We start from the raw sequence: 26,045 nt of genomic DNA, 5'->3' as shown, positions 1-26,045 counted from the left end.
ATCCATTTCTGGGCTTCCCTGGTTTTCACCAGTATGTGAATTAGTTGGTAAAGATCGAATATCTTGAGGTCATAAATTTCAATTAAGATCCTGAATTCTGCAGAAACCTTTTGAAGTCTTCCCTAGATTTAACAAAATTTTTAACTATGGCTCTGAGTTCTATTATCACCTAGGCAGTGTAAGTCACTCTAGGATTATTTCGTGACTTTTTGAGTGCTTGTAAGCAAACTGTTTAACTGTGGTGTTTTGTTTTGTTTTGTTTTCAGAGAAGAAAGGCAAGTCAGACTGAGAGTTAGTAGACTGCATACTCAGGCAAATCGGGATAGAGGGGAGTCGTAGGAATTGTATCAGTTTTACTGTCCTTGATGTGGACGGTATCTTGCATTTTTAGATTTTTGTGTGTGTGTCATGGAGTCTCGCTCTGTCGCCCAGACCAGAGTGAAGTGGTGCGATCTCGGCTCACCGCAACCTCTGCCTCCCGGGTTCAAGCAATTCTGCTTCAGCCTCCTGAGTAGTTGGGACTGCAAGTGCACGCCACCATGCCCAGCTGATTTTTGTATTTTTGGTAGAGACAGGGTTTCACCATTTTGGCCAGGCTTGTCTCAAACTCCTGACCTCATGATCCGCCTGCCTCTGCCTCCCAAAGTGCTGGGATTACAGGCATGAGCCACCGCGCCCAGTCTTTTTAGCTTTTTATTAGCTCTTCACAATTAATTTTTTTTTTAAAGTTAGAATCCTGTCTCTTTGAGCCTTCTGAATAATATTAATATTTAGAATGACATTCTCTCTGCTAAATTTGAGAGACTTGGGATTCAAGTATACTTGTTGAATGAGCAACATTATTCATCTGGAATGTTCTGTATAATGGTCCTGTAATTCTGAATTATCTTTAGTAAGATTTTGCCACTTTTGTAAATATTTGCAGCTTCCAAGGTCATAGTTCTTAGACATGAAAAAGGCAAGAACACCAGAAGGCGAAGTACTCAGCTAGTTATAAATTAAGGATCCCATTTTTATGTATGATCTTGGGTCTCTTAGAGCTGAGATGGCTTTGGCTATAAGACCTCAGCATATAACAAGAGAAAAAAAATAAAGAGCCCCCCTTCAGTAATAACTACTTATTGTAACTGCCATCAGTTACCTTAAAAACTGCAGCTTTTTTGTCAGTGACTCATCAGTCACCACAAACTGAAAGGTCATGTGCCCTGCCACAGCACAAAGTAACACTTCGTAACACACAGTCAAGTGCTCTTTCACTATATAAACTAACCCTTTGTACCCCAAAGGCCAAAGATATCAGGGAGCTCAAATGCAAAGGACAACAGAGCTCCAACCTGAGAAGAACTTAATTATGACTCTTGGAGCTCCACGAGAAAGACGGAGGAACCCCTTTACTCCCACCCCACCAAAAGGGATTACAGCATTTTTCCTATGTTTCTCAGAAGGTCTCAGGGTTTTCAGCAGTCTCCTTCAGTTCCCTTTGTGGTCAGCAGATTTGACAAAGGACAAAATTACACGTTTAGTTTGAAGATCTTGACTGGCTTTATTGCAATTCTAGGATTGGGCAATGTCTCATTCCATAAAATAGAATAAGCGTCCCAAAGAGTTTAGCAGAGGGGATTCGTTTTATAGACAGAGGGGATTGAAGAAACCAGAAGCAAAGAACAAAATGTGGACTGGTCATTTGAAAGTTACTTCTCTTATAAGGTGAGAACAAGGAAACAGAACAATAGAGAAATAACAGATTTGTTAGCATCAGGTTACGTCGGGTTAACTTTTGTTGTAAGGATTAAAACAGAGGGAACTTCGTTATCCTGCTCATTGAAGACTGAAACTGGTCTGCTTGGAACATTGACTGTTATTGCTCTGTCCTGATTTTGGGGAAGATGAAATAACAACTTAGTTTCGGTTTGGTGATATGGAACTTTGGCATGGGTGATTCCATTTTGATTTTTAGTCTGGTCTGTTGGGGGCCTAATACAAAACAATAGCCTTTCATAATTTGTACTTAACATTAGGAAATAAGACACCGTTACAAAGCTCACATCTTTATCAAATCTAAGGGTCTTTGGTCCGTTGACCGTTCATGGGCACTCCTTTTGACATTTTTCCCAGGCTGACTGTGAATTTAGCATTGTTCTGATTCTTTACTTGCAATAACAATAGTTACTCTGCGACAGGCACTGTTCTCGGCACTTTTCATCCAGTAACTCGCTTAATCTTGTAATAAAGGGACCATGGTCTACCTCTTAAACGGGCTGTACCTGTGCGAGGTTGGTGAGATCATTCTCCCAAGCTTGCACAGCAAGAAGGGTCAGGATTTGAACTCAGATAATCTGAAGCCAGCACCCAGATGCTCGACCAATTAAGCCAGAGCAGCCGTCAGAGCCCAAGCTCCAGAAAGTGTAGGGGAGAAAACAATAAATTTTCTTTCACCTTGCATGAGTTTTTGCTGAGCTTCTCTGTAAAAAAGACAAATTAACAAGAGAAAAACAAACAGAAGTCTGATAAAATGTGTACCTATGGGAGACAACGCAGAGAAATGAGTAAATCTCTGCAGCAGAGAATTATCCTAGACCTCACCCTTAACTACTATCCTTCTCTGAAACAAGGAGAGAAGGCTGAGGGGAATGATGCAATTAAGAAAAGTTGGCCATGGCCAGGCGCAGTAGCTCACACCTGTAATCCCGGCACTTTGAGAGGCCGGGGCAGGCAGATCACAAGGTCAGGAGTTTGAGACCAGTCTGGCCAACGTGGTGAAACCCCATCTCTACCAAAAATACAAAAATTAGCCAGGTGTGGTGGTGGGCACCTGTAATCCCAGCTACTCAGAAGGCTGAGGCAGGAGAATCACTTGAACCCGGGAGGCAGAGGTTGCAGTGGGCCGAGATCATGTCACTACACTCTGGCCTGGGCGACAGAGTGAGACTCTGTCTCAAAAAAAAAAAATAGAAAAAGAAAAAGAAAAGTTGGCCAGGAAAAGCACCGTAAAAGAAGCATAATATTTGATAACTAGATTTAAGTTGATGCCTTCTCTGGGGAATTAGTTATTTTCTTTCTGATGCAGAAAAGGACACACCCTTACAATGGAGGTTTTCTTTAAAGATGTAAATTTGTCTTATGAAATGGTAACTCTGCTTTCAAAGCTAATTTGTTTCCAAAGCTTCTCTGTGTTTGCTATTTCCCAAAATAGCTCAAAATAATCCTTAGGTCAAAAGGCGTATTTTGGGGTAGTATGTCCTGAGCCCCATCATTAGTCATCTTTATTCCCCTGGCCAAAGGTCTCCTTGCTCGTGACAGTCAAGTACTAAAGGACAGAGGGAACTTTTTAATGAGAGTTTGCTGACATGCAAACACGTGTCATTCACTTTCTGATTAAAAAAACAAAGAATACATTCCTGTGGCCCAAACCTGACATTTTAAGCCATTTGAGATACCCAGCAGTCTAGAAAGAATGCCCCTGAGAACTAAAATGAAAGAAATGTCTCCAACCAAATCAGAGACTACTAAGTGAGTCTTATTTAGAAGCCAAGTGGAAACCCTATCTCAGAGAACAAATTAGGCCATAGAAATCAAATTGCCATCATTAAACCAAAATAAAATTCTAAGTCCCTCGACCAAGTGAATGGCCCCCTCCTCTCAGCCAAGGGCCTTCTAAAGTAAACCTGAAACACTAGTTCAGGCCATAATGGGAATAGGTGGTCAGACATGCCTCATTACACTCTCCTCCTTATGGAATTCAGGCACATCTGACCAGTATTTACATTCAAACAGCAACCTCAAGACTGACAAAACAGACTATTTGTAGCAGTAAGATATCAACATGACAGATAGCAGGCCTGAAATAAATAGAAGTATTTTACCCCAAAATATATTTCTTTGACATATTTTGAAATGGCCCTGCAAAGTTGTCTCTTGTGGGAAAAATCTACATTCTATAGAGAATCCCCTTCCCTTTCCAGGTCTTTTTCCTGATTCAGGAGAGAATTAAGAGTCTGGCACCTTTTTAAGGCTTATAAGAAACATTTACTATTATCTCTGAAGTCTGCTACCTAGAGGTTTCATCTGCAAAATAAAAACCTTGGTCTCCTCAACCCCTTATCTTAACTCAGTCACTTCCTTCTATTGATTCCAGGTCTTTAGATAAACTCAACCAATCTCCAATCAGAAAATCTTTGACTCCACCTAAGGAATCAAAATCTTTGACTTCACCATAGGAATATTGAGAAATAGGCAATATTCCTATTGGGGCACAGAAAACAAAACCTCAACAGTCCAGGAACGCAAAGGAAACATCTTCATCTTTTACACAGTCAAGGAGATATCACAAGCATGAATGCCCTACAAATGTTCCCCAGTTTTCTGTTTGGTTCTGTTAGTTTCAGAGTAACAATATTATTAATCATATCTACCACTAATTGAGTGTTAGCCACATGCACCTGGCACTAGGCTGAGTGCTTTACATGCACCATTTCATTGAAGGCTTGTAATTACAATGTGAATTATTATTATTATTATTTATTATTAAGCTTATTTTATAATGAGACAACTTATAAAGGAGGAAATTTATAAATAAAACCTTGTAATTCATAAATGACACTTGTAAATGAGGTCATGTGTAAATGAGAAGAAGCTTTATAATGGGAGTATCAGGGCTCTGTGCCTCCATTAAACATCTGAATCTAAAGTAAAATTTACCTTCTTAAGTGAAAAATAAATTAACAACACAAATTAACATGGATGAGGGGGTCAGAAATGTTTATGGTCAGGCAAGAAAAGAGCTAAAATGTTCAGGGTGCTGTGGAAGAATTAAGTAAACGTTGCTGGAAATCCATGTGGGTAGTTGGAAATCACTGATCTAAACCAGGAATGTGAGAGTAAGGTAAGTGGTCTCTAGCCCTTGAGGACTAAACTCTGATTTTTTTTTTTATCTTGCCCAAATTCCTATCTAAGGGGTCTGGGGAGTCATGCCCTACAAATCATAAATTCTCAACAGATGAGTTTTATTTAACCATGTATATATATATAATGATTTACTTTCCAACCTGACTCTGGCATAACATTAGGAGACAAAGATAAAATCAAAATATTTTACCCCAAAACATGTTTCTTTGCCATATTTTGGAATGGCCCTGCAAAGCTTTTCTTTGTAGGGGAAAATTTGCATCTATAAAAAATCTCTATTAACATAACTAGATCTTTTTCTTCCAGACTCTCCCAATCCTAAAGAGATTAACCAAGATCTGAAACGGAAACATCTGTAACCTATTGTCTCTAAGGACAGCCACTATAAGACTGCAAAAGGACTTTAGTCTCCACAGTCTTTATCTTAACCTGAACTTTCCCTTTCTATCTATCCCAGGTCTTCAGACAAACTCCATCAATTGCCAACCAGAAAATACTTAAATTCATCTATAGCCTGGAGGCTCCCCCACCTTTGAGCTGTTCCACCTTTATGGACCAAACCAATGCATTTCTTAAATGCATTTGATTAATGTCTCATGCCTCTCTAAAATGTCTAAAACCAAGCTGCACCCAGACCACCTTGGACACATGTTCTCAGGACCTCCTGAGAGCTGTGTCACCATCCATGGTCACTCATATTTGGCTCAGAATAAACCTCTTCAAATATTTTAAAGAGTTCTACTCTTTTGGTCAACACCCCGTAGATCCTCTTCCACCTAGAGCTGGCCTCTCCCGGTCTTTGTGGAGGACCAGGAAGCACTGGTTGGAGAGGAGAGGAGAGCAGAGCGGGGATGGTTTGTGGCATAGAGCAAAACTGAAGCTCCTCTCTTTGAATGCAAAATACAACGTTGGATCCTTTAGTCCATCTGTGAATCTATATTAAGCACTTGGTGAATGTATTTTAATATATTTTTTATTACAGTAAAGTTTCATACAAGCATATTTAACTGACTTTACAGACAAAGTTCTTACATTTTAACATCTCTTGATGATGTCATAATTATAATTGGAAGCATTTTTTTCATTTTTACTAGTACCTACGATGATGATGGCATCTTATTCAATATCTACTATGTAACAATTGAAATCTCTAAATGAAAGCCAAGGGTTTGGAAGAATTTATGTCCTTTAGTACTAAGTAATAGACATAGAGACATCTGATACATCATGGTGTGGGTGTGTGTGTGTGCTGCGGGGTGTGGGTGGTTGAGTATATGCGCACACACTTAGTGGGTAATGAAAGGGGCAGGCCATGGGACAGAGAGGTGCAGAATCCAACTTGGGTAAATTTGTTTTTTTCTAGGGTAGTCCAGCAGATAATTCAGTGAGAACATATATTGAGTGACACCTACAGTGAGTATTTGCAGTGGGATCAAACAGTTAAATAAAGAATTAAATAGAAAGCAGCACAGAGTGATTTTTTAAAACATGACTTCAAAAAGGTCAACAACATAGTACAAGCAGAATTAAAGCAAATGAGGCTCATCTAGCGTGCTTTTCTCAACAAAATTGGAGTAATTAAGTACAAAGGTAGTATGATAAGAAATTACACAAAAATAGGCAGATACAGACCAAAATTGCTTCCCCAGAATTCTTTCTCAGACTCCCACTACCTTGCGCTTTTCTGCTCCCCAGCCCCTCTCTCTCCCTAACCACTTTTCTGCTAAATATTTTCTGACTTTTGTCTCCCTCCTGTGCCTATACATTTTTGTAGCTTTCCTGAGCTCAGGCTTCAGCCCTTTTTTCCCTTCAGTAGAAACAACATGGTGCTCTGAGACACCATATCCTATAGAGCCCAAAGCTTGGTGTTATCGTTGGCCAGCTATGGGTCCTAGTCAAGTTATTTAGTCTCTCTGAGTGTCACTTGTCCCATCTTTTAAAATGAGTAAAATAATACCTACCTTAACAAGTTTTAATGAAGTTTAGAGATATTCCTTCTAAAATTCCTGCCTCCATGTGGCTGCTTCATAAAGTAGAGCCCTAGGCATCAATGACCCTTCAATCTCTTCATCTAAAACCCTTTGCTAACATTAAGTATCATTTTTCCTTCCTTTCACAACACTACAGTATCGTATTTTTACTTTTTTAACTGTGGTAAAATAACATAACATAAAATTTACCATCTTAACTTTTTTTTTTGAGACAGAGTCTCACTCTGTCACCAGGCTGGAGTGCAGTGGTGCGATCTTGACTCACTGCAACCTCTGCCTCCTGGGTTCAAGCGATTCTCCTGCCTCAGCCTCCCGAGTAGCTGGGACTCTAGGCATGCGCCACCAAGCCCAGCTAATTTTTCTATTTTTTAGTAGAGACGGGGTTTCACCATGTTGGCCAGGATGGTCTCTATCTCTTGACCTCGCAATCCTCCTGCCTCGGCATCCCAAAGTGCTGGGATTACAGGCATGAGCCACCATGCCTGGCCCATCTTAACCATTTTTAAGTGTACAGTTCAGTAGTGTCAAGTATATTTACATTGTTGAGCAGCCAAGCTCCAGAACTTTTTCATGTTGCATATCTAAAACTCCATATCAAGAAAATAACAATTTCCCGTTCTCCCCTCCCCACTCTGAGCCTTTGGCAACCACCATTCTACTTTCTGTTTCTATGAATTTGACTACTGTAGGCACCTCATGTAAGCCAATTTACATAACTTTTGTCTTTTTGTAACTGACATATTTCACTAAGCATAATGTCCTCCAGGTTCATCCATGATGTAGCATGTGTCAGAATTTCCTTCCTTTTTAAGGCTGAATAATATTCTATCTGTATGCACAGACCACATTTTGTTTATCCATTCATCCTCATTGGATATTTGGGTTGCTTCCATCTTTTGACTGTTGTGAATAATGCTGCTATGAACATGGGTGTACAAACCTCTTTGAGCCAGGTGCAGTGGCTCACACCTGTAATTCTAGCAATTTGGGAGGCTCAGGTAGAAGGATTCCTTGAGCACAGGAGTTTGAGACCAGCCTGAGCAACAAAGTGAGACCCTATCTCTACAATAATAATAATAATAATAATAATAATAATAATAATAATAATAAATAGCTTGTCATGTTGGCATATCGCAATTGCTAGGAAGGCTGAGGTGGGAAGATAGTTTGACCGCAAGAGGTCACACCACTACACTCCAGCCTGGGTGACACAGTGAGACCCTATCTCAAAAAATAAAAGTAGAACTAATCTCTTTGAGATCCTACTTTCAATTATTTTGGATATATATCCAGAAGTGGGATTGCTGAATTATATACTAATTCAACATTTAATGTTTTGGGGAATGGTCATACTCTTTTCTGTAGAAGCTGTGCCATTTTGCATTTCCACCAATGGTGCGCAAGGGTTCCAACTTTTCCTCACCCCTGCTGGCACTTGTTATTTTCTTTTTCTTTTCTTTTCTTTTTTTTCTTTTTTTAATAGTAGCAATCCTAATGAGTATGAAGCAGTGTCTCACTGTGGTTTTGATTTGCATTTCCCTAATGCTTAGTGATGTTGAGCATCTTTTTATGTGGTTGTTAAACATTACTATATTTTTATAGTTTTATATTTAGTTTTAACACCATCACTTCAAATAAAAAGTATTTTTGAATGCATTCACTTTAATTCCTCAAATTTCCTCTCCCAAATTACTTATTTTTAGTTCATATCTTGCTTACTCAGACTAGAAACTTGACCATCATTTTCATCATCTTTTATACTGAATGACTCTTCAAGTCCTCACATTTCTGTTTTTGTGATGATTCTTACACATATTTTCCTCCACTTAGGCCGTCACCTACCTCATCCAGAATCTATTTCCTCACACTTAGACACTGCAATGGCTTCCTGTGCACCATGACTTATTTTTCTCCACCAAATCCTATTCATCTTGAACACTGCTGCCAAATTAATCTGTCTTTAACATACCACATTTGTTCTGAAATTTGTGTAATCAAAAAATTGTGATAACTATTGCATACTCCAGAGGTTCTTAGATTTGTCTCTCATGGAATGTTTGTCTTCCCCAAAGCAGAAGTATTCTGTTGATAAAATTAAGTAATGGTAGCCTTTTTCTAAATCATAGAAAAATTACATTGATGGCTAATTTCTTATCAATTTTAGGCTTTTCTCCTACTTTTATTTATTTAGCCTTCTACACTTGTGATTGTCTGATTGGTGGCAGGTCCTGGCAGATAACATTATAAGAAAAAAAAAAATATATATATATATATATATGTATATTTGAAATTAATTGAAAAGCTCAGAAGTCATTAATCATACCTAGCTGGGCAGCTTGGGATTTTTGCCACTGTCATCATAGCTATTTATTTTGTTAATAAACATATGTGTATAGTTTCCTACTAGATAAATATATGAATACTATAGTCATATTTTTAGCTGAGAAAATTTACACTTCATAAGGAACTAAAAGTATCTACATTAGTAATCCCTAATACTAACATGACTCTCAGGTTCTCTGCCATCTGACAAATTTGAAAACAAGTGATCCAATAATTGATTCTGGACTCCTCAACTTCTAAGGACAGTCTCCCTAAAGGGATATCCTAAAGATGTTTATGATTTTCACATTTTGAGAGGGTGAGAAAAGGGGGGAAGCAGGTATTGCCTATGTTGGGAGATGATTTTCCACAGAATTTTCTTATGAGACTCTCCCCTTGGAAAATAAAAGGAAGTCATAAGCATTATGTTCAGGGTTAGATATTGAATATAATTTTACAAACAATGTATGAACAATTAGAGAAGGGTCTGCTATGGCCTGTAAGATCCTAGCAGGTATCTGCTTCGATTTGTGTGTATCTCACATAAGATAAAGCAAATGAGACAATGTCATTACCTCCCATCCCCTATCCATCTGCTGACACTAGGGAATGAGTCAACTGATGACCCCACCGTCCTGATGTTACAGCACAGGACAAGGTGGATCAGTCTTCAGCCAGCTTTCTATGGGTGCGTGGAAAATGGTGACCCTGATTACTGGTTTGGATGACTTTACAGTTATATTTTTCTCATGTAATAAGCAAAAAATATTAAAAATTTTGTTTGAAGACCTCAACCAATATTCTTCTTCAACTCTCTCCCTGAATAAAGACCTTTGCAAGAGGGCCCAGGACTTTTGCATCATTGTTCAGCGAGATCTATAAACACAGAGCTATAAACACAGCATCTGCCTTTGACCACTTCCATCTGGAAGAACCTGAGAGATAATCCATTTTATGAAATTTTCCCTACCCTGAAATGGGAGAATGGTAGGTAAAGTAGTGGCAACCCCTTCTCCGTTTTCCTTCCGTGTGTGTGTGTGGGGGGGGGGGTGATGTAAAGAATGCACACTTCAGGTAAAATATGTGAGCAGCTAGGGAAGATTTGGATTATTTAGCTCATAAAACATTCCTCATCATCCTCCAAGGTGTACACTTGCCCCATATCTAAACTTTTACTTTCCCCAACAAAGATCGTTCACTCCAGCTAAGCCAGTCTCCTTCTTGTCCCTGCAACACATGACAGCTCTCTACCATACCACCTCCATGCCTTTGCTCATGCTGTGTCTACACCAGCGATCATATCCAGGCCTCCCTCCCCTCTGCCTCTCCAAATCCCATATATCCTTCCGCCAGAAAAACTTCTTGTATTATTCCAGTCCTCATATACTTTACTATTTCAAAAAAGTCCCTCCGTATTCAGAGCTACTCCTTTATTGTGCTAACACAGCATGATTCCAGATTAACTGATTCATTCATTAACCAATATTTGGTGGGTGTCAGCCATTTCCAAATAATTCTGCTAAATTCTCAGTTTTTACTGTGCTCAATCAGATAACTACACAAATAAGTATGACACAGAGTAGAAAGTGAACATACATGAAAAAGCCAAAGATAGAGTGCTGTGGCCATTCAGAAAAGAAGGCAATGAACTCTAACTGGAAGGATCAGGAAAGACTTTGGGAAGGTGATTTTGTGGTAGGAATTAAAGGATAGGAATGTTTGGAGGCAAAGAGTAGGGAATTCCAAACTCAGGAAACTGTTTGCAGGATGCATCTTGCTGGCGACACTTTGCTACAAAGCTGTCTGAAGAGGTGCCAGGGAAAGCTGCTGGCTGCTAGGTGCTGCTGGCTGCTAGGCGCTGCTGGCTGCCATTTGCAGTGAAATCTGTATACTAGAAAAGCTACCTGTATTGTAGAAACCAAGTTCTGGAGAAGTTCCTGGGCTGCTAGAACTGGATGCTGGAGAAACCAGGTATGCTGAAGGAGGTTGATGAAACAAATGCACTGGAATCAGAAAGAGAGTCCCCTTCCTCCTGCAGTATTCCACCAATGCCTTCTACTGACAAAGCTTAACATTATGTCAGCTGACTTAGAAGAAGTATTTGCAGGGTCCAGCTGCTTTACCCACAGAATAGGGAATGCAGGATGGATTTGGAGCTGAAAGAAAAAAAGCTGACAACTGGCACAGTGAAGTATTCGGCTCTACAGTCTCTACGTACACCCTTCTATACATATTTACACTTCTGTGCAGCAATGAAACAACTCTATATTTCACCTAAAAAGATACAGCTGTCTTAAAATATAAAGAAGTCCTCAGCTTTGCTTTACAATGAGGAGATGCACAGTTAGTCTCAGTTGTCATTATTTCCATCATTGGCTATATATTAAATATTTCTAAAATCCTGTCACAGTCTCTGTTACCTAAAAATAAATTTGTAAAATTAACCTCCAATAACTTATATGCAAAATAAAAATGAGAAGAAGAAAATGGTTAGCTTATATGAGGGGTCTTCAAAAAGTTCACAGAAAATGTGTATTTTTTATATATATATAAAGATGCATGGATTTCAAACATTTTTGACACAAAAGTAAACTCGTACTAACTTGTTATAACATGCCTGAACACAATCTAATTTGAGGCACTAAGAAGGATAAGACATTCATTTAAAAAGGACTCCTATATTGCAACATGAGTTCTGCTAAAATTGAAGCAAGAACAAACATCAAATTTATGACGAAGTTTGGGTAGAAGAACGATGAAATTATTGACGCTTTATAAAAATTATTGGGACAATACCCTAAATAAATCAGCAGTTTAAAAATGGATAACTTATTTTAAGAAGAAACAAGATGATGTTGCAGATGAAGCCTGCAATGGCAGACCATCTACATCAGTTTGGGAGGGAAAAATTCATCTTGTTCTTGCCCTAACTGAGGAAGACTGACAATTAACAGCACTAACAGTAGCCAACACCATAGACATCTCAGCTGGTTCACCTTACACAACTCTGTGTGAAAAATTAAAATTGAGCAAACTTTCCACTCAACGGGTGCCAAAACTATTGCACCCAAGTTAGCTGCAAATAAGAGCAGAACTTTCAATTGAAATGTTAAACAGGTGGGATCAAGATCCTGTAGCATTTCCTTGAAGAATTGTAACAGGAGATGAAACATGACTTTACAGTATGATCCTGAAGACAAACCATAATCAAAGCAATGGCTACCAAGAGGTGGAAATGGTCAAGTCACAGCAAAAGCAGATGAGCAATGAGCAAAGGTCGTGGCAAAGTTCTCCGGAGATGTTCAGGGTGTTTTGCTTATTGACTTTCTGGAGGGCCAAAAAACAATAACATCTACTAATTATGAGAGTATTTAGAGAAAGTCAGTCAAAGCTTTAGCAGAAAAACACCCAGGAAAGTTTCACCAGAGAGTCCTTCTTCACCATGACAATGTTCCTACTCATTTTCTCACCAAACAAGCGCAATCCTGTGAGATTTTCCACGGGAAATCATTAGGCACCCACCTTATAGTCCTGGTTTGGTTCCTTCTAACTTCTTTTTGTTTCCTAATCTTAAAAACTTTTTACCTTAAGTTAAATTACATAACTATTTAAGATTTCCTAATCTTAAAAAAATTTGTCTTCAGTTGATAATATGAAAAAGATTGCATTGACATAGTTCAATTCCCAGGACTCTCAGTTCTTTATGAATGAACCAAATGGCTGGTGTTATTGTTTATAAAAGTAACCTGAACTTAATGGAGCTCATATTGAAAAATAAAGTTCATATTTTATATTTTTTAATTTTATTTTTCCACAAATTTGGAAGTTCCTTGTACATACAAGATAAATATGCAAAGTGACCACCGTCTTCATTTCTATAATTGGTTAAACTGCTATTCATAATTGCTATCTATGGTTAAAACGCTATTCATAATTGATGTCTATGATTTTCTTTTTCTATAATCCATTTTATATTTTCACCTTTCTCAGTCAGCTCAGTCAGAACTTCAGCTGTTTGGGGTTTCTTTACCTGGTAGAGTGATCCAAACCTTCATTCTTCAAGGGCTCACTTATTGTTCTGCTTTTTCTGCCTTTTTTTTTTTTTTTTGCTATAGCTTTTCATTAACCTTTACTACTGGGCATAATGGTACTAAAAGGTACCCAGAAGAATTCTCCTTGCCTCTGCTGTGAGCAGTGGCCTGTTTCCCTTGGTAAATTGGGACCAGTTCTTTCAGCCAGTAGGATGACCTCTTTTTCTGCCTGTTGGTTCAGTAGCATAAGGATCCTAAAGTCACCAGGTGACAACCTCGTCTTCCAATTTATTGGAATTATTGTTGTATCCCCTGGTGGAAATGTTTTCTCTCTAGGTACTAAAACTTCCAAACAAACAGAGCTCACAGATAGCAGAAAAAGAAGCAAAGGTTCTGCAAGTGGGTTCTTAAGTGTAATGGTGAATACAAAAAGTACTAACCAAATAGTTAAAACATTAAAAGAGATAAACAGGAGTTTATCAAAATTTAAAACTTGCTCTGTGTGAGACACCTATTTAAAAAATGAAGAGACAAGACACCAGCTGTGGGAAAATATTTGCATTTCCTGGATTATTAATGATGTCGAACACTTTTCATTACTTATTGGCCATGTTTTCTTCTTTTGTGAATGCCTGTTATTTTAATTGGGTTTTAATCATTTTATTACTGCGTTATGAGTGATTTATATATTCTAAATGCATATCCTTTGTCAGATATATGTGTTACCAATATATTTCTCAATCTGTGGCTTGTGATTGTGCCCTATTTATTTTTTAAAGTCTGTTTTGACTAGCAAAAGTCTTGGATTAGAGTCTGGACTTACTAAGTTAAAGATGTTGATTAGACATCCAGTTGGAGATGTGGGCTAAGCAGTTGAATGTTAGAGTCTGGAGTTCAGGGTTGAGATCCAGGATATAGCTGCACTTGAGGGGTTCTCAGAATATAGGTGGATTTTAAAGCCACCAGATTGGATGCTGTCATCTAGGGAATGGGTACAGATAATGAAGAGAAGAAGGACTAGCTCTGCGTTCTAGGACACTCCAACATTAAGAGGTTGAGAGAAGAAGAAAATCCAGCAAAGGGGACTAAAGATGTTGACAAGTAAATAGGAAAATCAGGAAGGTGTGGTGTCTTAGAAGTGAAACCAAGAAAATATTTCCAAGAGGAGAGAGAGATCAGTAGTGACAAATGCTAGTAAAAGGTCAAGTATGGTTGCAACTAAAAACCAACCGTTGGTTTGGATACATAGAGGTCATAGATGGTCTTGACAAGAGCAGTTTTGGTTACTAATGGGGCATAGTATCTAACATGGAGGAAGAAACCAGAAAAGGGCTGGGTGATTTTGAGTGAGAAAATGGAGGTCTCAATTCAATCAAAGAATAATTTTAGAGAATAAGGGAATGTGAGAGCTGTATGAACAGAAAATTGGTAAAGAGTTTAAGCTTTCAGAAGTTAAGTCATTCTGGTTCATGACAGCTTTGAGGGTGTAGCTATGGGTTTGCTTATCTGGTACAAATGGAGCTGAAGAACTTCAGAGTTGAGGAGTTTAAATACCTGTGAAACCCAGTCTTAGATGGGTTATGCACACAGACATTGATGTTGCCCAAGGGAAAGGCAGGAGGTGATGACAAACAAGCCCTGAACCCGGGAAAGCAAGATATGTTCTAAGAGTGGACGGAGGACTAAAGGACTACGATGCACTATTGAACCACCAGCCAAAATACACACTAGTCCCTTTTTTTTTCCTTCCTATTATCATGATTGAACATGTCAGGAATAAAGCAGCTGTTTAGAATTTTAGGGATTTACCAAAAAGAACAAATGGTCCCTGTCGTGTGGGCTGTGTCATACCATTCCTCAATGAGTTGAGATAAGTGATTCATGGGTATGAGTCACCCATGACATCTGTCACACTGGATCTCTAAAGACAGTATGGATTTGCATTGAGATGACCTTGCTTTTTAGGGCCCTGGGTGTAGGGTGTGTGTGTGTGTGTGTGTGTGTGACCATAGAACTAAAAAAATTGGAACTTTCTGTTTTAAAATATTTAGAGAAGAAAACATTCCAGATAACACTGAATGCTCAGATCTGACTTTCATTTTTGTCTTGATAAAAAAGAGATATTAATAAAGCCTGATTCCTGAGCCATCCTCTGAACTCTTACTGAGGCCCACAGTGGTGTTTTAAATGGATACATGGTGATATCTTCACAGTTTAAACCAAAAATACAATACCCTTTGTTTACTTTGCCTTGGCATACATTTTGGTTCCCTAGGTCCAGGAATTTACATCCTATAGAATCCCAAAGAAGTGTCTGGGACCACAGGAAATGTCACATCAAAGAGATAAATGATCAATGTCAGGTGCTTACATAAAGATCTTTATCACATGAAAGTGAAACATGGGCTGCTGGGCTTTGGATGAGGTAGATCAGGGTTTGAGGATCAACTCTGCCACAGATCTGCCTTGAAAACTTAAGCTAAGACTTTACCTACCCTGAAATTCTATATCATCTTTTGTAAAAATAGAAATAATATTACTCAATTTAAAGGACTGCCATGATAATTAAATGAACAGACTTAAATGAAATTCTCTGACCCAGGCTCAGCAAATATTGATTTCTTTCCCTTCCTCTTGTCTTCCCTTCATCAGTAGGAGAGAAGCCTATTTGAGTGTCAAAAACTGCCTCAAACCCAAAAAGACAATTCATTAGAAAATGCCCTGGAAATTATTAACTATATCATTGTGTCATGCTAATTAAAAAGTGCCTAAGCTGCCAGTAGGCCCAGGTTGGGTTCAAGTCTACACTTCACAATTTATTGGATGTGTGACTGTTGGTAATTAATGCACTTAGCCTCAGTTTTCTCCTCTGTACAATGGGATAACAGCCACCATCTCAGATGGTGGTCAATGAAAAGTTTCAATGAAAGAATGTGTATAATGTGCTCAACAAGGTTTTAATCACGTAGTAGCATGTACTCAAAAGCCATTAGCTAGAAGATCCACCTTTTAACAGTCTTGGTTATGATCTAATTCTACTCTTTCTCTCAGAAGTAATAGGGAAAGTTAAAGGGAAGGTGGAGGAACAAAACAGTTTTAGAGGCCTTGCTCTTGTCTTGGCAACACAGAAGCCCATTCTAAGCACCTACCACCTTCCCTCTACCTCATCCGGCAATACCACCCCTGGAGAGCACAGATTCCACCGTCACCGTGACAATGAACAGGTGGGTGTGGGGAGGCTTCTGAGAGATGTTCACACACATACACATGCACACACACCAGCTTGGAAACCCAGGACAAAACACCCTAAAGCCCCTCAAAAATGGAAAAAAAAAAAAAACTTTTAAGTTTAATCCAGTCAATTTTGGTGAAAAATGTCTGAGTTTCAGAACAATTGTAGAAAAAAGCCTGGGAAGCTACAAAGCACCAGGCAGCACCTCCACACCAAGCGGGTGGCCAAGCCCTGGGTATGCTGTGGAGAATCGGGTCTGCAGGTACTCAGCACCAGGGTGCGTGGTGGTGTTTCTCTTCCCTCTCACCCCATAGCTCTGGGATTCGAAAGAAGTATAAATTGAAGGGTGAGAGGTCTTCTTGGGTTTTTGGCAGGGAGCTTCCAGTTGTGGTTTGTTTAGTTTTTAAAGATAAAAATAGTAGTGATGTATGTGTATAGGGCGTGTATTTGTGTGTAGCGGTAGTAAAAGATGGTGTTGAATCACTTTGAAAGCTTTGCTAAACTAAACATAGTTGACCTTTCCTCTATCCATTCCTAAAACAAAAATGTTCTAATTCAATAATTCTTTTGAGAGGTTTGGACGTAAGTCTTCGGAAAAAGAGTTCAATTCTTTGAGACCTCGATTCATGAGACTCCCCAGGCAGCAGAACCAGTAAAAGAATATCAGCAAAGTCATCTCTATCTACCCCCAGTTTGTTTAGAAGCAGAAAGTTAAAGTGATCCAGAACTCTTCCATGCAGGGCAGGAGCATTCAATCCACAAGAGGCTTGCATGTTACCCATTATGTTACTCATTAATATTTTCCTACTCTCAATACCCTCTTTTCTTTCTTCTTTCCCTGCTTTGCTTTAATCCTTCCTCTGTTTTTGATTCATTTTCTTTCCCCTTTCTCTGCTTCCTATTAGCCTCTATGATATTTGCAGGACTGGTCAGCATAATATTAAGGAAGTTGTTTCTGCCACTGCTCTATTTTAATGCCCTCCCACCAGGGTTCCCTCAGGGGCCCTCCACTGCACCTTCATTGTGATGCTCTTTAGTTGCTGGTGTTTCCCACAGTATAGCAGTGAAGGGGCTCTCTTTGCTGGTGACACACTGTTCTGCCCAGGCTGTTCCCTGCCCCTCTTCCTGCCTCCCTCACCCATGGTCACCTCCATTCTGATGTTCCTGCCTCCCAAGACACCATGGTGGAGAGCAGTGCTTCTCCAACTTAAGCATGCACCAGAATCCTTTGGAAGGCATGTTAAAACTGATTGCTGGACCCCAATCCTCACGGTTCTATTTCTAAATCTGAGTTAGAGCCCAAGAATTTGCTTTTCTAACAAATTCCCAGGTGATATAAAGGTTGCTGGTCCAGGGACCACACTTTGAGAACCACTGGTGGTGAGGAAAGAATGGACATTGGGGCCAACCTCGGCCAACCTTCATTTCTAGTTTAGCTGCTGACCAGCTGAGTGATCCAAACAATTTATTTGCCCCCCTGAGAGGCTTGGTTTTCTCAGTTGTAAAAATATGTTAATAATAACCTTGCAGTACTGTTGTTATATAGGACATTGTCTTTCTAACCTTCTCTGTGAGAATCAGAATTTATTCAATAGGATCAGAAATACTGAGCTCACCTTATCAGCAATCACTAGTTAGGCAGGCATTACTGGCCACTAATACCAATGTCATATGGCGACTGCAAATGTGTGGCCTTGGCTCATGTGGGAAACCACTTAAATATACAAACTCTGGATTCTCTCACCTTCCCCTGACACTTAGGTTCCCTATAAATAGATAGTTTAAGTAGGTAAGGGAAAAAAGTCACTTTCATCGTCCTGGTTCTCACTCCTCTTCCTCCCTTATTTATGCCTTTCATTCTGGAATCCTGTAGCTAATTCTAAAGGGCATATTTTGTCTTTAGAAGGTACATGCAGGGCTTGCATTCCTGTGCTCAAAAGAGAGTGTGGTCTAATGGGTAGGAAGTGGGTGTGGAAGGAATGGTGGGTTCTATTTAAAGCCTCCCTACTGACTCACGGAGGCATCTAGGGAAATGGCTTAACTTCTCGGGGACTTGGGTTTCCTCTTGTTAAAAGGAGGACAGATAACCCGTTCTTAGCAGGGTGCTTCTGATGACAGAGAAGTTAGTGTTTGAGAAGCACTTGGAGGTGGGGAGCTATCTGATCATATAAATATGGAATCTAGAGATGCACATTCTTTCTCCACCTTCTCACAAGCATTATACAATGATTCTGTCCAGCCAGTTAGGCAGGTCAAGATCCCATCCTGACCTATCTGGAGCTTGCAGATTGGAAACATTTGGGAAAATAAAAAAATTTTAAGCATTCCTGCCAGGCCTACATCTCACCTCCTCTGAGATGTAGGGTAAGGAGAAAGCAGGTGCAGGAGAGTCATGGCCCAGGAAACTGAATATAAGCAGTCTCGGCCTGGCTGTTACCATCTTGAGGTCTTGGGCCAGAGCCTGCCCCACTCTGAGTTTAAAGCTCTGATTATCTCTGACTCTGCTACCAGCTCGTTAACACCCCAAGGTTCTATAGTCCTGAGTAGTGAAGTCTTTCGGAAGTAAATAGAAAATAGCTCACGGTTCCTACTAAGAGATCACAATTCCACCTGCACTGTCTTTTCCACCTTCCCATGGAGAGGGTCCCATGCATCAGCTATTTACTATTTCAGTTTTTTAATGGAGTTCTTACTTGCCTTGGGCTAGAGACTGAGCTAGAACTGGGAATACAAAAGATGAGACAAGGTCCTGGCCTATTAAAGCACTTAGTGTTTAGCAAGAGAGACAGCTCCTTGGAGAATGGCAGCACAGAGGAGAGTTAACCCTGACTGAGGGGTTGAAAAGGCCTTCAAAGAATAAAAAGGAAGAAAAAGGAAACTATGGCTTATTGGGAAAATAAATTAAATCACTTATTCACCTATTTTGCCAAGTACAAAACCAGTTGCTTTACATACATAAATGTATTTATCCTGTGAAAATGCTTAACTGGGAGGCCACTAGGCTGCAGAAACTCCAGCACCCTGGGTCTCTTCCTAAGCAAACCAAATCCCAAACTAATGTAAACAGTGAAACAAAGCTTAAGCTTAACCTATCAGAAACCACCAAGTAGCCTCTAACTAGGGACTTTACCAATCAGAAACCACCAACTAATCTCTAACTAGGGACTTTCCATTTTAACCAATCAAATGCCTCCTCTGTCTTTCTTTCACAAATGCCTTATGAAAGTATCCCCTTCGCACCTCTTCAGTGGAGTGCCAAGCCACTTGTGGTCTAATGCTGCCCAAGTCATGAAATGCTCAAACTCAGTAAAATATTAATGTGCCTAAGTTCATTTTTTAGCAATCCTTACATTAATCTTAAGAGGTAGATATTATTTTCCACAATAGAAAGCTAAGAAAAGTTGGGCATGAAGAGAGTAATACATTCCCTTGTGTCCACAGAGTTAGCACATGATGGGGCAGTGATCAGGCTGAGGTGTACTGGATTCTACAGCATTTTCTCCTCAAGATGTGAAACTTTACCTGGACCCTAAATGATCACGAAGACATCTCCCATCAGAGAATGGGAAGTTTCTCCAGGTAGAGGGAGCTAAAAGGACAAAATCAGAGAGTCTGGATTACACTAGTGGTCACATGTAAAGGCAGACACAGGCAGTCTCAGGAGATAAGGTGGGAAGACAGGTAACTCCAAATGTTCTAGATGCCGTTCCAGGCTGCTGTGCTCTAGGGACTGAGGAGCCATGGAAGTGGGAACAACTCGACTTGATTTTTGCCCTTTAAAGCTGCTTCTTTAACAACGTTGTAAAGCAGTGGTGCCCAACATTTTTGGCACCAGGGACAGGTTTGTGGAAGACAATTTTTCCACAGACCAGGTTAGGGGGATGAATGAAGTGCATTACATTTATTGTGCACTTTATTTCTATTATTATTACATTGTAATATATAATGAAATAATTTTACAACTCACCATAATGTATAATCAGTGGGAGCCCTGAGCTTGTTTTTCTGCATTAGATGATCCGATCTGGGGGTGATGGGAGACAGTGACAGATCCTCAGTCATTAGATTCTCATAAGGAGCACACAAACCAGATCCCTTCCATGCACAGTTCACAGTAGGGTCCACGCTTCTATTAGAATCCAATGCCAACACTGATCTGACAGGAGGTGGAGCTCAGGTGGTAATGCCAGCAATGAGGAGCAGCTGCACATACAGATGAAACTTTGCTTGACTGCCCACCTCTCACCTCCTACTGTGAGGCCTGGTTCCTAACAGGCCATCGACTGACACTGGTCCATGGTCCCAGGATTGGAGACCCCTAGTGTAAAGGATGAATTAGAGAAGAGTTTGACTGTGTTCATTCATTTACTCATTTGCAGGCACTGATGAAATGATACTGGGGAAAGGAGACCAGTGAAAAGATGACAGCAGTAGCCAGGAAGAGAGATGATGAGGACATGAGCCAAGCTCTTGCTTCCCTATCTTTGACATTTCATTACATGGAGAAGACCTAGGAAAGCCCAGAGGGCATGTGCTTGGAATTCTAAGAGCTATCAGGAAGCCTAAAGTGACCCTCGAGCCAAGATCCTTGGGGCTACATAATAGATGTGACTTTAAACTAAACCAAGCCCTGAAGGTTTGTACATTTTTATGAGAATGCTTCAGAAACAGACCTGGTCCTCAAAGCTTCAAGGCCCAGTGGGGATTCTAATCTCCTTTGGGAAGGAACTAGGGAAGCTTGATTCAAATGTCTCTGGACCCTCCTGAATATATATCCTCTTAACGGAAGAAAGAGTTGTTCTTGCCTAAGCAGGCCTCTAATTCTAGTTAGAAAAAGAGCAGGGTTCTAAGACTTCAACTGCTTGCCTGAAAGGGGAAGAGAATCAGCTGACTCATATACTGCATGGTTTGAATGATGATGCTCAGGAGAGTTTCCAGCACAACAGACCTCAGGGAAGGCAGGGCTTGAATTCAGGTAGCCCACTGTGGAGTCAGGAAAGCTGTAGGGACAAACTGGAAGTTGGTGACAAAGAGGTGTTTTCACTGGGGTGTAGATCAACACAGGGCCATCCTACAGCCCCAAGGAGTCCAATGGAGGCCAAGAGGATGTGGAAAGAGTGAGATGGTACACCCGCTTGCTAGAGCTGCACTGACTTTTAGAGTTGCACTGAATCTAAAAGTGATCAGAAAATGGACATGATGGTGTTTCCTGTTCATTTTGAGACCCAAGTAACTGACCTCATCTTCACCTCTATCAAAGAACTCACTTCTCAGCTTGACTCTCACCCAGTACCTATTCTTCCTCCCATAACTTAGATGGGCAACAGGGTTAATGCACAGCTCACTAAGAGTTAGATAACCTAGAAGAGTCAGAAGAGTTCTGGTTCCTTCTCTGCCACTTACTAGATCTCTGGCTTAGCCTCATTTGCTTTGTCTTTTTATTACAAAAACAAAGAAACCATAAAATGATGGGTTTAGAAGAACAGACTTCCCTTTAAGGTCTCTTCCAGTTATAACAATCTCTTATTTGTTTCATTCTCCAAGCCTCCCACTCCTTACTGCACTTATTTTAATCTTTTTTTTCCTCCTTTCTCTGTGTTTTCTTGCTTATGAAATGAGTGTGTGTGAGTAATGTTCATATGCTGATGAACACAGTTGGGTCTTTGTCGTCTGTGATAATGAGAAATGGATCATGTGGATAACTCCAAACTGAAAACACTGTTCAAGTATGTGACTGAGGAACATTCCAGTCTGACTAACAGTCTAATGTTTAGTTAGGGCTGCACTCACTGAGTATCCATTATCTAGTTAGCAGGACGGGCAGAGAGAAGTTAACTGGGTTAACTGGACTAACTTGTGAAGAATAGGGACTGAGGCTGGGATGTGCACATTGGCCGAGTCTCCTCCACTAAGCAATGGCTTGTTTGTAAATTAGACTATGCTTGGTTTGTGGGATTCATACTACAATGGCCAGTGTTTAGGACATGCCCAGGGACGGGGTGGAGGCTGCAGTAAGAAAAGATAATTGCTAGAGATTTTAGGAGACTGAGGGTCTCAGAACCAAGAAGGGTCACAGTACCTTGGGTCAAGAGTGGCTCAGCCAGCAGTGACGAGGGCAAGGCCCCTTCTCTGGACTCTGCTGTCACCTTGATTCACCCTACAGGTGGCTCTGCACTAAGGAAACCCCCTTGGACATTTACCATATGGAATTAGGGGAGCCACTGTGTGCCCATATGCATCTCTGATTCTGCAGCCTGGCCAGGTCAGCTTTTCTGGAATGAAAATGGGGAAGAGGATGTTTCAGGGCTATTTGTGACGATTGTCCTAGGACTCATGTCCTGCTCTGCTCCTTGGCCACTCCACTAGTGACCTGGTCTCTAACAAGCCCCTCATCCTCAATTACCCCTTATCAGTTGGTGGAGACATGTGGCATGGGTGTCTCAGGTGAGTTTAAATGTCAATTTGAGCTGAGTCAAGATATTATACAAAGCTTGTGGGAGGCCAAGGTGGGCTGATCACTTGAGATCAGGAGAGTTCGAGACCAGCCTGGCCAACATGTTAAAACCCCATCTCTACTAAAAATACAAAAATTAGCCAGGCATGGTGGGGGACACCTGTATTCCAGCTACTCAAGAGGCTGAAGCCAGAGAATCACTTGAACCTGGGAGGCGAAGGTTGCAGTGAGCCTAGATTGTGCCATTGCACTCCAGCCTGGGTGACAGAGAGAGACTTCATCTGAGAAATATATATATACACATATATATAAAATACAAAGCTTATTCTGTTCAAAACTGGTTGAACATTATAAGACTACAGGTCACGCAATTCTGCATGTTTTATTTTATGATAATATTTTATTTTTATTTTTGGTAGTGGAGGGATCTCACTATTTTGCCCAAGCTGGTCTTGAACTCCTGGCCTCAAGCAATCCTCCCACATTAGCTTCCCAAAATGCTGAGATTATAGGCATGAGCCACCACTCCTGGCCTATACAAACTTTGATTTCTCTTTTATTGTAAAGATAACATGATCACCATGTATTTGGAAAACATTGTAGAAGTATACAAAAGAAAATGTAGACTTGCTATGCTGTAACACCCAGAGATAAGCACTATTAATGCTTTGGCTTATTATTTTTATTGTCTTTCTAATAAACAGATAAATAGATGGTAGATAGATAGATAGATAGATAGATAGATAGATAGATAGACAGATAGATAGAGATAAGATAGATGTCATTGTATATAGTTTCATATTTTACATTTTCTAACAATTTTGTAAGCATGTTCTTGTCATTTAGTTTTTTTAACATTATATATTAATGTCTCCATTATAATTTAATTATATCCATGTACAATAATGTATTAAACACTTCTTTATTATTGAGAGAGTGTTTCTAACTCTTCGCTTATCTTATATAATGTAGCAATGAAAACCCTCTTGCATGAATAGTTCTTTGAACTGCTGAGTTTTCCCTCAGGAAGGATCAGGATAAAGGTGTACAAAGATTTTTAGGGCTCTTAAATAAATTGTCAAATAGTTTTCTAGATAAGTGGCAACAATTTATACTTCTACTGGCTGTCACAACAGTAAGAACTGTCATGTTTTGTTTTATTTTACTTTTTTAGTTTCGAGACAGTCGCACTGTGTCACTCAGGCTGGAGTACAGTGGAGCAATCATGGCTCACTGCAGCCTCTACCCCTTGGGCTCAAGCCATACTCCCACCTCTGCCTCCCAAGTAGCTGGGACTACAGGTGCTTGCCAACATGCCCAGCTAATTTTTGTATTTTTCATAGAGACAGGGTTTCGCCATGTTGCCCCAGCTGGCCTCCAACTCCTGAGTTCAAGTGATCCACCCACCTCAGCCTCCCAAAGTGCTGGCATTACAGGAGTGAGCCACTGCACCTGTCCAAAACCTGTCATGTTTTATAATGTTTGGAACTTTATATATGCAAAAAAAAAAAAGTGATAACAAAAAGTTATTGAAATTTTCTTCAGTTTATTTTGTGTGATTGAAAATGTTGTATATGTTTATAGAATGCTCTATTTATAATCTTTGTCCATTTTTCTTTCCTAGTGAAATATTCTTATTTATTTATATGAGCTATTCATATGAGAGAGATATATATATACATGCATATGTATATAAATCCTTTGCTATCTATGCTGCAAATTTTTTTCTACACGTTTTCTGTCTTTTAATTTTGCTGATGATTTGCTGATGATTTCAATATTAAAAAGTTTTAGGCTGGGCACAATGGCTCACGCCTGTAATCCCAGCACTTTGGGAGGCCAAGGCAGGCACATAACCTGAGGTCAGCCTGGCCGACATAGCAAAGCCTCATCTCTACTAGAAGTACAAAAAAATTAACCGGGCACACTGTGTGTGCCTGTAATACCAGATACTCAGGAGTCTGAGGCAGGAGAATTGCTTGAACCTGGGAAGCGGAGGTTACAGTGAGCCGAGATCTCACCACTGTACTCCAGCCTGGGCAACAGAGTGGGACTCCGTCTGAAAAAACAGAAACAAAAACAAAAAGCAAAAAAGAACTCCTTAAATTTACTTGTATTCAAATCTTTGCTTTTACTTTGTAATTTCTTCCATGCTTTTTTTGTTTATAATTCCTTCTCCACTTTGAAGACAGGAGAATATTTATTCATATTTTGAGATGTTTTAGTTTTTGTAATTAACTTTATAATTCATCGTGTGTTTATTTTACATGTAGTATGAGGTTAAGATTTAACTGGAGATCATCCCCAAACTGTTTGCTGACTAATCCATTTGTGTGTGGTTTTCCTTATCATGTATTAGATCCCCACACACACCATGGGTGCCTTGGTCAATACCCCAGACTCCCTTTCAGGAATGAAGGACTTGTTTCTCCAGCAGCTAGAAGATAGCTCTCAGCTGCCAGCTCTTTGGGGATTGACTCCACAGGAAAACAAACAAACAAACAAAAAAACAAAAAAAAAAATCTGCCTGAAAAAAAATCTAAGCGACCTTCTCAGTCCCACAGCTCCCTATGTGGTGTGTGGCTGCAGCCTTTCTTGGGACTGAATCACAGCTCAGCTTCTCCCTGTGCTCAGTTTCACTTCTGTCCTCTCCTTCCATGCTCACCCCAAGCACACTGCCTAATGAATGTCTGATATGGTCTGGCTGTGTGTCCCAACTCAAATCTCATCTTGAATAGTAATCCAAATTGTAATCCCTATATGTTGAGGGAGGGACCTCAAGGGAAGTGATTAGATCATGGGGGCAGTTCCCCCATGCTGTTCTCATGATAGTGAGTAAGTTCTCATGATATCGATGGTTTTATAAAGGGCTTTTCCCCACTTCACTCTTCACTCATTCTCTCTCCTGCCACCCTGTGAAGAGGTGCCTTCTGCCATGATTGTAAGTTTCCTGAGGCCTCCCCAGTCAGGCAGAACTGTGAGTCAATTAAACCTCTTCTCTTCGTAAATTACCCAGTCTCGGATAGTTCTTCATAGCCGCGTGAGAACTGACTAATACAACGTCCTACAACCTAATCTCCATATCAGAGTCAGCTTCCAGGGAGTACAGC

Source organism: Papio anubis, chromosome 1, assembly GCF_008728515.1.
Source record: "Papio anubis isolate 15944 chromosome 1, Panubis1.0, whole genome shotgun sequence".
In the NCBI taxonomy this organism is placed as follows: domain Eukaryota; kingdom Metazoa; phylum Chordata; class Mammalia; order Primates; family Cercopithecidae; genus Papio; species Papio anubis.
This window is presented reverse-complemented; position numbering follows the sequence as displayed.